General features: G+C 37.5%; 1 protein-coding gene across 3 annotated transcripts in view; it reads left to right on the top strand.

Annotated features, from left to right (window-relative positions):
- Positions 1–371: 371 nt before the first annotated feature.
- LOC134801032 (C-terminal-binding protein) overlaps positions 372–14,635 on the top strand; it is a 135,963-nt gene continuing 121,699 nt past the window's right edge. For 2 of the 3 annotated variants that reach the window (XM_063773538.1, XM_063773535.1), the window contains exon 1: positions 372–642. The gene's annotated coding sequence lies outside the window, so the exon portion shown is untranslated. Of the gene's footprint in view, positions 643–900; positions 1,122–14,635 lie in introns of those variants that run through there. The other variant, XM_063773537.1, reaches the window with a different exon arrangement.

Raw genomic sequence — 14,635 nt, 5'->3', positions numbered from 1 at the left:
GATTAAATCTTAACAGCCAAATGTCGATATTTAAAAGAAAAAGTTAATACTAAGGTAGATTTCTATTATATAAAAAACACTTTAAGAAGAAAACAATATTTTATGATTTGTCTTCAGGCAGGCATTATTTTATTCAGTTCTTCTTTATATCTCTTTTCTCATGAACATTGAGACATACAAAAAAATTATTTAGAAACATTTAACTAATTACGAAATATATCAAAAACATAAAATCATACATATTAATTAAAAGAAAATTAACCATATTTTTATCATTTAAAATAACATGTTTTCGTGCTTAAAGAGAATCAATAAACTGGCATCACTAAAAACGTTGTATGCGTGAATTGGATTCGAGCATCTTCGTTTCATAGCGCCGACGCGCGTCACTTTCGTTACGCAAATCCGCCATTTTGTACGTCGCTGGCGGTGGTTGAGGGTTTATTTTCTCTGTTAAGTGTTTATTGGTACGAAAAACTGTAAAACTTTGTTAAATATTATTTTGCATAGACACCACCGACATAACAAACTATACTGTGTAATAGAATTACATATATTGTAAGTGCTATCGTGATTTGTGTGTGCCCTATAATTGGAGCGCGTGGCTGGTGACTCTTTGTTGTTGGATTCGGCGTATTTACGGTAAGTTTTCGGTTAAATTTGTATTAAAAAAGGAGTTTTTGTGATTATAATTAGTTATGTGAAGTTTTCGTGTAGTTAAATGTGATAGTTTTAGCGTAAATCGTGAAGTAAATGTGGTAGCGTCATCGACGCGGTGCGAGGTTTGGCGCGGCGCGGACTGTGAGATTGATGGTGTTCGGCCCCGGCTGGCGGCCGACATTGTGCCCGCCTGCGACTGCGACGCCGCCGCGTCACAACCTCGGGCGCGTATCAAACGTGTCGCTTGTGAATTGAGTTTATCGAGACGTCGCTTGGCGTCGAGCACGCGGTCGCGATCGGCTCATAATTGTTACGCTGACCTAGTCCGTCATTAAACTTCGTGTAGTGAATTGTAGTACATAAGTTAATGTTGAGTGCATTACCGTAGAATCTTGTTTGTAGATAAGTTAGTGTGGTTAAAATATGCATTTGGATTCCTACTCCCAAGTTTTAGCCTAAAGGTAAGTCATTATGAAAGTTTAGAAAATAAAAAGTCGAGATAATTTATTCCATTAAAACTTCAAAGCTGCTGTAAAACCAATTTTCTCTAGCTAACTCAGGCTTGTTGGAATTCTTGCAAGAACTTAAGGAAACATCATCTAAGTACATTTTAACATTCTATTGACCAAATTTAAATTTTAAATACAAATTCAAAGAGGTCATTTGTTTAATTCCTCTTGCTTCCTTTTTCAGGTAGGATTGTTTTATCAATGAAGAGCTCTATATTCATTTTAATGAGAAAGCAGGCATTCATTTATGACACTTTCAGCTTAGAAAGGTCTTATCATCTCTGCCTCATTTATCCTGTTGTATTAGCAGTACCTATTAGTAAGAAAAAAAAAAGAAGTAATATAATTGGTTCCACGCACAGTTAGTGTTATAAAGAATCATTTGAAATGTATCAGCAATTCACAGGGAATGTTTCATAGATAATAGAGGGAAATATCGGCACACAAGTAAGTTTCTATTCAAATTATTTTCCAAACAGGATAGGGTCATTGTGCTAGTTTTCGTCCGGCTCTAGTTTTCGTCCACTTGACGAAATTTGAATATAAACCTTCATTGCTGCACAAATTTGGACTTATTGCAATCTTTAATATCTAAACAATTTATCTATCTACATAAAAATTATATTTCGCAAGTAGCAAATTATAAATGAAATGTTTGCTAATCCGTCAAGTGGATGGAAACTGACACCGGACGGTAAACTGGCGCAATTACCCTACATAGTATTTGTAAAATATCAGATGAAGTAGTCTGCCATTGTTCTGTCCCCCACAGTCCCCACAGAAGTTAAATCAGTGCTAACATCTCGCTCAACTAACTTTGAATTGGGTAAGAACTTTGAATGGATTTCATTTGAAACTTTTGCCTTTCATTATTACCTATTTAGCTTTGGTATTTGTTTAAGGTTTTACTGTTGTTGAAATTCTTTCAAAGTTTCTTTAATTTGTTCTGCAGAGTTTCTTATGAAAGCGGTATTCAAAGGCTCTAATCGTCTGAAAAGGTAAAGTTATGATAAAATGTAATTTACATTTCTTGATGCTGAAGAATTACAATTATTATGGTTTCTCGAAAGCCTTATTGCCATTTGGAGATTCTTTTGTATTTTGTTTGCAACAAAGTTATGAAATTACAATTGAATTCTGTTTAGAAAATGATGATGCATAAAAGTCATTTTTAACTAATCCTAAACTTCACCTGGAAGGCTGCAGCTAACACCTATGTGTTTTAAATTGATATGTTGTTTTAATTGTATCTAAAAGTGTAAAAAACTATCATTTTGTAGCGTTTGTCTATTCACCTTCTTACTCATCTTAGCATACTTTCTCATAATTATTCCCTTGGATAGATTGATTGTTGTAGTCATAGGACAAACAACGATAAACTATCCACAATGGTTTTTATAGGTACTTAAAATTACTAAGATTCCTATGTCATGTGAATTGAAATACATAACAAACCTTTATAGGTATCGGCTTGTTATAATGTTTGTAATTAGTAATTACTAATTATTGTGTAAGAAAAATCAACATGTTTGTTCTTCTGACAGTGTTTTGACTATATGTACGGTCTCCTTGGTGTGTTATTGTGAATGTTTCTCTATACTTCCCTACATACTACAGTTTACATAATATGATTGCCTTTTGTTGTGTGCCTTACCTAAGTTCTCATTTAAAAAATTCTTTGACCAAGTTTTTTTTAAAACACCTCCTACCGGTAATTAAAAAATAAATAGCAAAGGCAAGAAACCATTTTTATTTAGAAGAAACACATGTAATTATAATTATGACTCGATTATGGGTAGGTAATAATAATAGATAAGTAGCTGTCACACTACATTTATCGTTAACACACTTAGTTGAGCATTTAGGAGAAGTGTTTATTTCATACAAACAATCATAAATACCTACAACTATTTTGTAAAACCACTTTTTAACTTTGTCATTGGTTTTTCAGAAGTAACATTCTAATGTAAAACTATTTTAATTACTAGAGACCCGCCCTGGCTTCGCACTTCTCAAGAATCACTATTGATAGGGGGCTGTCCATAAATTACGTCATCGATTTTTGACGATTTTTGACCCCCCCCCCCCCTATAATCATCCAAAAATCATGCTTCAAATGACCCCATTTCCTCCTACTTCATGCTACCGTCATCCGATGTCCAGACCCCCCCCCCCCCCTAATTTGAAATGACGTAATTTATGAATAGCCCCTAGGTGAAAATCGCATGAAAATCCGTTCAATAGTTTTTAAGTTTATCGCGAACAAACAGACAGACAGACGCGACGAGGGACTTTGTTTTATAAGGTGTAGTTATATCTTACACGATTTAAAACTGTAGATAACACCGAAGATGCCCATGATGATGGAGGCCAATAAATAATCCATAAGATCAACCAGATGGTCTTTAGAAATAACTACCTAGGGTACCTACTATCTACCTACCTAGATTCTGAATTTGTTATTGTATTCAAGCTGGTCATTTTGCCACATTACAAATAAATATGTACGTCAATCATACGTGCTAAATAAGTTCTACATAACAATGAGCGAAATAAAATAACTTATTCCAACAAATTTTAATCATGATGAAACTCGGAAACAATCCACAAATTGCTTGCTGAATATTCATGAAATGTCCATCACTCGAGTTTCCACGAGTTATCCCGGAACGTCGATTTTCCATATGCCCTCCATTCTTAACATTTTCGTCACGGAATTCGGGCTGACTTAGTTAGAATTCTAATGTACATAATACCCACCCTAATAATATAGATACCTAATCTAACTAAAGGCCTCGGACTATTTTATAAAATATCAAGTGCTAAATCATCGTTGATTAATAATCAACTTTTGATGACAAAGTGGCAGTGTAAAGTCGAGAATAACAAATAAGTTATTCAAATAATGAATGTGGTCTGTCAGCGATTGTTAGAATGTTCTCTACCAAGTTTGAAAGTCACCGCGTTTAACAAGCTTTCCACTATACGTAGTCCATTTACACATATCCTTATTAATATTACAAACGTGAAAGCAAACCACACAAAAACTTGCATAAGGACAAACTGTGGGTGAAATCGGGATAACAGTTACTACGGGAGTAGTGCTAAAGGACATGAGTGAGTGCAAGTTATCCGAGGACGATGTCGTGGACAGGGAGAAGTGGAGAAGGTTAACCAGGAAAGCTGACCCCATCACCATGTGGGATAGATAGCTAGGAAGAGAGAGAGAGTTACTACGGGAGTATTAAAACTTAACAGGGTTGGGATCGTGGCTGGAGGCATAGCCGAAGTCCCGGGCAGAAGCTAGTAAGATCACCAATCTTGACAATTTCATTTGCATCAGGAAAAATCCGAACCCTAGCGACATGGCAACGCATTTTGCCAACTAGGAGGAAACGGTATAACTATAGTCATGTTACGTGTATGTATAGTAAGTGTACGGCTATGTGTGCAAGATAGCGCGAGTGTGTCGTAAACAAAGACGCCGAGTTGCGCTTCGGCTCGCCTCGACCTGTCTTCCTATACGTATACGTATAATGCGCAGACTTGCCCGTTAGATGGAGCAATTATTTATTCAAGAAGGCACATTCCTACTTTATACATTAACGCATTAACGCCAGCACGCGCTAAGCGCTACGAGAACCCGCCTGTCGGGTCGTTGGCAGTGAATGTGTTTATGGCGTTATACATCAACGATTGTCAATTCCAAAAAGCCATTGAAATTCGTTAGTCTTTATTAAAGAGAGGTACCTTTATAGTTTTGACAATTACTTTTTACAACATTCATCTCGGGTGCGAACTACTATCCATATTTTTTTAGCAGATATAGTCTACAAGGCAGTAGGTCTTGTCGTACGTTCCCTTCGGTAGGAGTGCTAGGATGCTCCAAAACGCGGATACACACATCCTTTTGAAGAAAGTCGCGCGCGCGACGTGAGACGAATTGTTCTTACCACCCATAACCCTTTCTTATGCTTATTATTAGAATGAGGTCTTAACCGCTGATAAACATGAGTTATTGTGGTAAAAAATAGTGAGGGAGTAAAATACAAATGAATGATAGCGTTCGAATACACCCTTGGCGAGAACCTGTCTGCGTATATTATTTATTATGCGGAATCTATAGGCAGTCGTCTATGCTACGAAGTCGAGAAGTATAGGCACTTGCAGATATAGATAGTGCTGTAACTTGGACCGCGTTGCGTCGTGTAGGGTGTTCAGACTACCTAAATAATGTATGTGATCTTTGACTACGTACTACGTAGGTAGTAATGTGTATTAAGGTCAAGGTAAAATAGGTAGTTAAGACACAATGTTTTGAGAATGATAACATGATAAGACAGTACCATAGTCGTGATAATCTTATCAGAATTATTTAGATACGAATTCGTCTAATATAGATGAAAACTTAGGTGTGGCTGTAACTATGTGCCGAACTGATATGGAAAGTACAGTTGTGAGCAGTAACTAAGCGGGCGAGGTGTTCAAAATTGTCTACACACATACAGTCGGCAGCAGAAGTAGCTAAGCGGGCCAGGTGTTCAAAATGATCTTGACGCGACTTTATAAGAGCGTGTCAAGGTAATTTTGAACACCTCGCCCGCTTAGTAACTTCTGCTGTTGACTGTACGCTCTTAGTTCATTTTCTCTGTTGTTGCTTTTTCACTCGTACAACTAAAAAAAAAATAGAAAACCTACACATAGATACTCCATTCTTTCACCAATAGATAGCTATATTATGACATTTTAACAGCTACCAATAACCCTTATCGACAGACTGGGACCATCGCCCTAAAAATGACACAACTTATCGACTTAAAAATCTTAAAATTCACTAGTTTGTTAACTTCCGTTATTATTACATTACCTATTGTTATAGGGAAATTCGCCAGTAACTGGCCGCCCTAAACTAAAAATGAATTCTATTCATCTATATACAGAATTCATTTTAGTATAAGGTGGCCAGTTATTGAAACCTTATACTAAAATAAATTCTATTTATAGGTCAATAGAATTCATTTTTGGTTTGGGGTGGCTGGCGAATTACCCTATATCTGACGTAAATTTCTGATTTGTTTAATCATACCTGACGTATTTACCTAATCTAATAACGTGTAACGAATTTATGCGTGTTTTATTGCAACCGGCAATCGTGGCCACGCAACGTGCTGCATATAATTTGCCGACCGTTTTGTTGGCCTGCTCGATTTAAATAACGAACGTTCGTTACTATGGGCAAACAGAGACCTACCGCAAAACTCGACATTACGGTATCTGTTTCTGTATCTTCGAGCGATAGAGAGGTAGATAACGGAATTTATATTTTCGCGGTAGGTCCCTGCGTCGTGCGTTAAGACCTGGGAAAATGGCGCTTCGCAACATGAGGGAATAAAAAAAAATCTCGTTGCTTGGAATCCTTAGACACGATCATATCTGTCTGGGTAGAGATGTCATTTGACTTTTTTATTACCCCTAGAATCCAGCATAACACTTGACCTTTCACCATTTAAATCGTGTTTTGTTTTTTTTTGGGTTTCGAATGTTACTTTGCATTTTGCAACCACAAAAGGTGTCAATTCTAAGGTTATTAAATTAGCATTGATACTACTCGATAAACTCGAAGTTATAATGTAAAGGTGAGAATTTTTGATGCCGAATGTATATAATGAATACGTAATTCGTTCCCAAGTTGTTATTGCATACTAATAAAATTGCTATAATTAAAATTCCAACTTCAAGCTAATAGTTTTAAACAGCCTAGGATTTTCAAATAACTAAGCTATGCCATGATACTCGTAGTTCTGGCTTTATGTGTGGTCGCGTATTTTATGATTTCTCTAGATTAAAATCCTAGTAACTTCACTTAAGTGGTTATTACATTGCGAATCTCTCAATAAATAGTCGTACTCTCGCCACATCCGTTTCTCGCGCGTGTGTGTGTGTGCTGTCCACACACACACACATGTGAACAGTGGTACAACCGGCTCGGCCGCTTGATCGGCTATCGATTGCGTTCCTTTTAAATACCCGCCTACAATCAACGCCACTCACACATGCATAACCCTCTGTGTTCTCACCGCCTATTAAACGCAGGCGAGGCAACGGCTCGTAAGAACCGGTATAAATGTAACTTCTAGATGCTTAACAATTGGAGAGCGCGCTTGTACTGGTTTGATTAAGCTTTCAACTCTGTAAGCAATGAAAACACACTCATCATTATTCGTCATTTAAATGCTTACCTAGCAAGTAGGTATAGGCAAACTAGCATAAATGCTGGATATAATAGCTACGAAGAAGCTCAAGATATAATGGAATCTGGCAAGTACTCAAGAAACAAAATGTTGCGAACAAAAGTTATCAACACATCGATACGATCCTTTTATTGTCGTACTTTGTCATCTCTCCATTAAATTATGAAGCAAACTTGACGTCGTTTGGTTTTATTATTCTTTTTTATGTGTTCGCTGCTTGGAATGCTGCTGTATCAGCATGGCATTTAGCATTTTTATGTTTAATATTATAATCTGCTTGATATTTACTATCAATATTATTTCTACAGTGAAGTACAGTAACGAGTAGGTACTGTAGGTAGGGACTTTTTCTGGCAGTAGTTGATTTAGCAACAAAATTACTGATGTCTTACTTTGAGGAAAATCAACGTAAGCGCAGTAGGGTTGCCAAGTGTCACATACGTGTAGGAGCATCTCGAAAAAGCGCTTTTCACACTAAAATCCTTTTGTATGATACGTTGATAACAATAGATATAAACTATCCAATCTGCTTACGTTACTCAGAGCCAACTACAGTAAAAGGAACTTCGATGGTTTTTATTTTAAAACCAGCAGTCGATCCCTAACAACCTTCCATATAATTGATTGAGTGATTTATATCTGAGTAAGGCTGGTTTCGCGACATGTAATTAATTATCAGCCATCGAAGTCTAAAAGCATTAGCACAAATCAACGATTTATCCTTCTCAATATTCCCCCCGCAAAAAGTGTCTCACGCAAACTCTCGATTAGCATGGAAACATCGTTAGTATGCATAAATGGTGCGTTATAAGTCATTTTTGCGCATAATTATCTTGTAGTGTCAATTATCGGAGGTCATTTTTCACATTGATCCGAATTGGAAGTGTCAGGAAAAGTCGTTAGGAGACAAAGAGAGGATTTTTGACCCATATTTATCCAGTCGTTTCCTACCCACTAGAAAAAACTCGCTCCTACTTAGAGGCTATTCATAAATTACGTCATTTCAAATTAAGGGGGGGGGGGGGTCTGGACATCGGGTGATGGTAGCATGACGTAGGAGGAAACGGGGTCATTCGAAGCATGATTTTTGGATGATTTTAGGGGGTGGGGGGGGGGGGGGTCAAAAATCGATGTCATTTATGGACAGCCCCTTATTAAAATTAGCAGATCAGACGAAGCCAAGTATTAATTAGTTCAAGGACTTTTAGGCATACGGGTTAAAGTTTGATTCAAAACTATTGGAGAGAAATAATTATAAGCGTGTAAATTAGAGATTTAGTTATTCATTAAAGACGAGGTATCAAAGAAGTCTGCTATTTTGGCGTTAAATTAGGAGAATCGAAGTCCAAAAGGCCAAACACGTTCTTCAAAGTTTCCGTATACCTATCCAACTCTGTCCCTTCAATACTGCAAGACAGGTGCTATCGTATCGTAAATGTTTTCTGCTGTGAGCTAATCTGTATCTACACTATCTACCCACGATCGACTAATGACGCAAAAGCCAATCTACGTGAAACACGAATCGCCAATTTACGCATCTATCGCCATTAGATTCGATTAAGCCGACGCGACGTTGTCACGTCAGCTGTTTTTTACTGTCCATGCATTCTCACTGCCATCCTGAACGCTAGCGAGTCTCTGTCTCCCATCAACCAGTTTAACCATTACCTCGAGTCTCATAACAAGTATGTGTAGTCAGATAACTGGTTTGCAAGAAGCCTTCGACCCGCCAAGCTGTTTTAGTGATACCCCTGTCCCCGCCTCGCAAGCACGAACCGAACCAGCTCATAAAAGGAACGCTGACTGCGCTGGTTTTCTGCAGATACCGCAACAACGCTTTATTGGATTTCTAGTTTAAGTTTTAGGAAGAGAATTATGCTGAATAAGCGTTTGCGGGTTACACAATATTTAATTGAGTTTAGCTGTTGTCTGTCTTCACACGTTTGTGTGCTAATGACACGTTTAAATACATCGTTACTTGGCACTTTCAGTAGTTCATTCCGTTGGAACTTATATTATAAATGAATAAGTAACTGTCTGTATCGCCTCATAACATTCATAAGCTTTTGTTTTAAATTTGGAGCGAATGTTGTGAGTAAGTCTTAGTGAAAATAGTAAAATTTGGTACAGTCCCAGTAGACTTTTTGAATATATATATTTTTTAATAATACTTGGTCATGCAGTGAGAAAAACAAAACCGTACAGCTTTTTCGAACGCTTTTATTCAATCTAAAATCGGTACGTGAAAATAATTTTCAATAATCGCCGATCACCGTCAGTGGCGTCGGTGCCATAATGGAAATTTACGATCAGAAATGACATTTCTATAAAAGCAGCCAGACCACTTCGGAAAACAATTCCGTGGAACTGGATCGAACTAGTTTAGTTTGCGTCAGCGGAAAATTGTTGGCGAGTGTACTTGAATATCTAAGTCGGCAAACGCGTAGGGGAAATCACGACTGATCGATCAAATCGGAGAAATTTCTAGAAGTGTCAGGTTGAGGTCGAGGCTTAAATCGATGATTGTTTATGATGAACGTTAGAAGTTTACAAATGTTGATAAACCAGACTATTCGGGCGCATTTAGGTCTAGTTGCACCACATAGACATAAAACTGACGATGGCAGCTGTAAACTGCTACGCAGCAGATAGGACGGTTAAACTTTTTACGTAAGCTTTTAACGAACTGCGGGGACGTTGACAAACGATTTTGTGCAACATCGCCGTACAATCGGCTAAAGGTGATTAATATATTCGGTACATGAGGTTAGATGAAAAAACAAAAGATAGAGAAACTGCTAACACACGTCTATTGTATGTTACTCAAGTATGTTCAGTTAAGCCAGGGGGGCGAAATTTTAACATAATTTACTGTCCCAATAATCAAGTTGTACCCACATCACTTTGAACAAATCGTTCATTTAGCTTCGGCTATTGCTGCTGTTTGCACTAAGGTGCGGGAGGCATTATCTGTTCTCTTGCGGACAGTTGCATGGAAATGTCCAAAATTAACACTAATTTATTATGCGGTGTAATTATACATATCAAGCTATCGCAACTTAATTACTCGTCAGTTTAATTACAGAATATCTGGTACACAAATGATACGACATGAGTTTATGACGCCAAGATAATGTGTCTTGATAGCGGTTCTTAATGAATAAGTTTTATGAATACGAATATTTTTATATCATCGCATCCGTTATTTTTTCTCTCTCCGATAACCTGCTGACCCAATATGCCGGTCGATTCAAGCATAATCGTATTTGTTTGTCTTTAAACCATCTTAGTCATTCAACAACAATACCGCTTTGATAAAAAATGTGTATCTGTATATTCTGTATCAATTTTTTACATAACGCTTCTAGAAAATGTGCTCTTGAATAAAATTTAATGTTTGCATTAAGTTTAGTTTATCACATGAGCAAGATAACTAAATAGCACTCAACTTATTTGTATATAAATTCAAGTGCAAAAAACACACGGCCCGTCTGATGGTAAGCGAATTTGCGTGTGTTGCCGAAAAGGTCGCTAAGGTCGAAATTACATTCTAGAGAGTCTTTATGTTGTATGTATTCTCATGAGAAAACCTCGGCTAATCGAGAATTATGCTTTTAAAACTGAACATTCGTAACCCTTAACCCACAGTGGAAGTGTTGTTAAACACGATAAAAATAAAATTCCAACAGTAACTGTTCCCCGGTGAGCAGTGAGTAACTTCTTGGCTAAGTAATTGCCTATTATAGTTGCAAACTTCCCCGCTGAATCATCCTTGTATGTTGTTTTTTGTTGAAGCCTTTATTTGATAAAGTTGGCTTGGAAAGGCTTCGATAGATTAACCGGAACGATTTAGTAATGATATCTAAGCGTATAAAAAATATGTTGTCACTCTGGATGTAAACATAATAGTAGTTTATGTGACTGCTACATAATGAAAGGCATTAAAATACGAGTGTGGGTTTATGAAACGAATGAAATGAGTTTCATAAAAGGATCACACGAGTATTTTAATGCCTAATTATGTACAGTTACCTACACACATATCTACACACATATTATAAACTTTCTATGATGTATTCACTATTAACCTTATATTACAGCCGACATTGGGGCACTTTGTTCTCTGGCGGAACTCGCGGATATGAGGTGGCGTCTCCGAAATATCTTTATCGCACATGTTACACGAAACATATAGTTACTTTAAAAACAACAAAACAAATTATTTTCTACTTACAAACTAATTAAAAGATAAACTGTACGTCAAATAGCGGCAAATGAAAACTTTTTTCACGCACGTCACGCATCCGTAGTTTTTTTTTTAATTCAGAGACAAACTAGAGTCGGGGTCGATTGCAATATCGTTCGATACCAACTAACATGCGACATTTTGTCAATATTGTATGCAATTGTCATTTAATTTCGAATAAAACGTCATCTCGACTGATATTAGGATAGGGGTCAAATCAAATTGCTTTTTTTTCCAGCGATGATCGAAATTTGAATGCATTACCAAATCGATTTTGATATAGTAATGAATCTAATGAAGCTATTACCACATTTTCACAGATAAGATATTTGCTGTAACAAAACAGTTTATCGTAATGTGGGCTATTATTTACGGATTTTGAAGGCATCATAGCGGGTTTATGATATGTGTGTAGATAAAGATGTTTTGATGCAGTTTTTGCAGAGCCTCGGGTATAGCTGCGTACATCACACACTACACAGTTGTTAAATGACAAGCGAAAGTCTGTGAGAAACTACACTCTAAAAAAAATTTGGTTGGCCCTATCAATATTTTGATAGTCATAATCAAGCATCTTGATTCCATACGAGCCTAACAAGGACTTCGACATTTCAAATAAGGTAATTCTGATTGATTTTACTATTGCTATGTAACTGAGCCAACTAAGATCTTGTTCAATATATACATGAAAAAGAATTATGCTAATTAATTGACCCTAGTAAGATCAACTAAGCTTGATATTTATTGAATCAACCTACGTTACATAATTATGTCAACAAGTTAATAATAGATGCAAGGTATACAATTGTTAGGATTAATCAATACCTACTTTATTAGTTCAATCACAGATACACTTATTGTTTTAAGTAATCAGCTTTCTTTGATTTAAATAAGATCGTAATTGTTGTAATTAACTTAACGTCAACTAAGAAGAAACTGCTCTTAGTTGGTCTTCATTTTTTAGAGTGTAGTTCATGGAGACTTAAGCCCCATTATAAACCAGAAAACCATACCTGAACAACACGGGTTTACCCGACAGAGATTAACGATCACCATCTAATGTTATTTACAGGATTTATTTTTGAACATATGAATCGGGCCAAACAGGTAGACGCCGTATACACAGATTTTCGGAAGGCATTTGATAGAGTTGACCATAGACTACTCCTAGACAAAATTGCTTATTTCAAGATCATTTAAAAGCCTAAAGGCCTGTGCAGTGTGCACACCGGCTTGCGTGTGCGTGACGTGCACGTGCGCGTGCGCTAAAATGTTGGAGACGCACACGTCACGCAAGCGGTGTGCCGTCTCTCATAAGGATCTGTAGACTACAACGCCGCACGCGTACGTGCACGTCACGCACACGCAGCCGGTGTGCACAGGCCTTTAATGAACGCGTGTCTTCGCTTGTACGTAGTTCAAAGACAACAAAAGCCATCACTTGCAGATTCCACAAAGCGCGCATAAAGCATCTTTAGCCCATTCAAGGTTTAAAAGCCTAGCGACCGCGTCAGCTCTGCCTCTGACGCGCAAAAACAACTGCCAGCCACCACAATACTTACAATAGCTGGCTGAGCTTCCCCTCTTTCCCCCTCCCACTTATGTGACTCAGCAGAGCTCTAGATCAAATTCGACGCGCGACTTTAGTAGCTTGTTTTCCTTGTAATGTTCTTTTTTGCTGATGTTATGGCGTTTGGGATGGTACGGAGCTGTAGAATAAATTACTTCGATTGATATCGCGGTGGTTTGCGTTTTTGCCGAATAGAAAGAGTTACTGAATATCGGTAAGAGTATAAACGTGCCGTTTTCAAACAAAAGAGTACTTGCTGTTGGTAGCCAATAGGCGCTACAACCATAAAGGTTCAAATACGATATGGTAATGTGCGGTAAGACAGTTTATTAGACTCGGGGCAAGAGTAGCAGTATGAGAATTCCCTACAAGTGTTACTCTTGCCCCAGTGTTTGTCTTACTCCATCTGACTTTTACCTTTAGTTTAAAACATCAAACTAATTAATGGACGACCCCTTAACTACGTGTAAACTTCCGAAAAACTTTCCAAAGGCCCTTTCCGACTCATTAATTAATTATGTAAGCATGTGTTTAACGAACTATTACGCGAAATGGAAAGAGAAACAAGAATCACGTACAAATACACACGGTACCCTGAATAATGAAATTGAACAAACAAAGCTTTCGATAAAAATATCTCTATCGTAATACTTGAAAGGTGAATAACGTGCTGTCGGATACACGGGGTTTTTATTCCCATTGTTACCCAAGCAATCGCTAGAAGAAAACCATTAAACTGGGAACTCTTGTTACGCATGCTTGGGCTTTTAGAAGTTATAAATGTCAACTGGTTGGTCAGAGACGACTGTTTGGGAATAGCATACACGGGAGAGCCAACGGTTTCCGATACAAAACGGAATCCAATTAGCCATTCCATCTCTCCGGCTTTCATTAACCGGCCGAATAGGCGGAAACCGTAAAAAACCGGACCGGGGAAACTGGCAAAAACTGTGAGTCGATTTTGCACTTTTATCTGACGATCGGAAGGTCTTATGCCGTTGCATTAAGGTGTACAATTGGTTAGTTCCTGTCCACGATGGTACGTACAGTGCAAACAAGTGTTTAATTACGTGTTAGGGCTTGTTATGCGATAAACTGTGGGAAAACGATAAAGGTTGTTATTGAAGGATTTATGCTGAGAATAAATTTTGTCGATAAATACCGGGCGCTGATAAAACCAAATGTTTTAGTAGAACTGGGAGAGTTTAATAGTCGTATAAAGACTACGATATCAGAATACCGGTTTCAAGTAGACTTTGTACATAATACCTGCCCTTAGGACTTGTAAATAACAAAGACTATGTCTCAACAGGTCTTAAACGCTGATTACAAACGAAGGGCGAATGCAAGCGCCCAATTGAGCACTTAGCCAACTGTGTTATGTATACAGCAGTGCACA

Source organism: Cydia splendana, chromosome 21 (assembly GCF_910591565.1).
Source record: "Cydia splendana chromosome 21, ilCydSple1.2, whole genome shotgun sequence".
NCBI classification, from domain to species: domain Eukaryota; kingdom Metazoa; phylum Arthropoda; class Insecta; order Lepidoptera; family Tortricidae; genus Cydia; species Cydia splendana.
The sequence above is the reverse complement of the archived record's forward strand: the minus strand, read 5'-3'. Positions and strand labels throughout refer to the sequence as shown.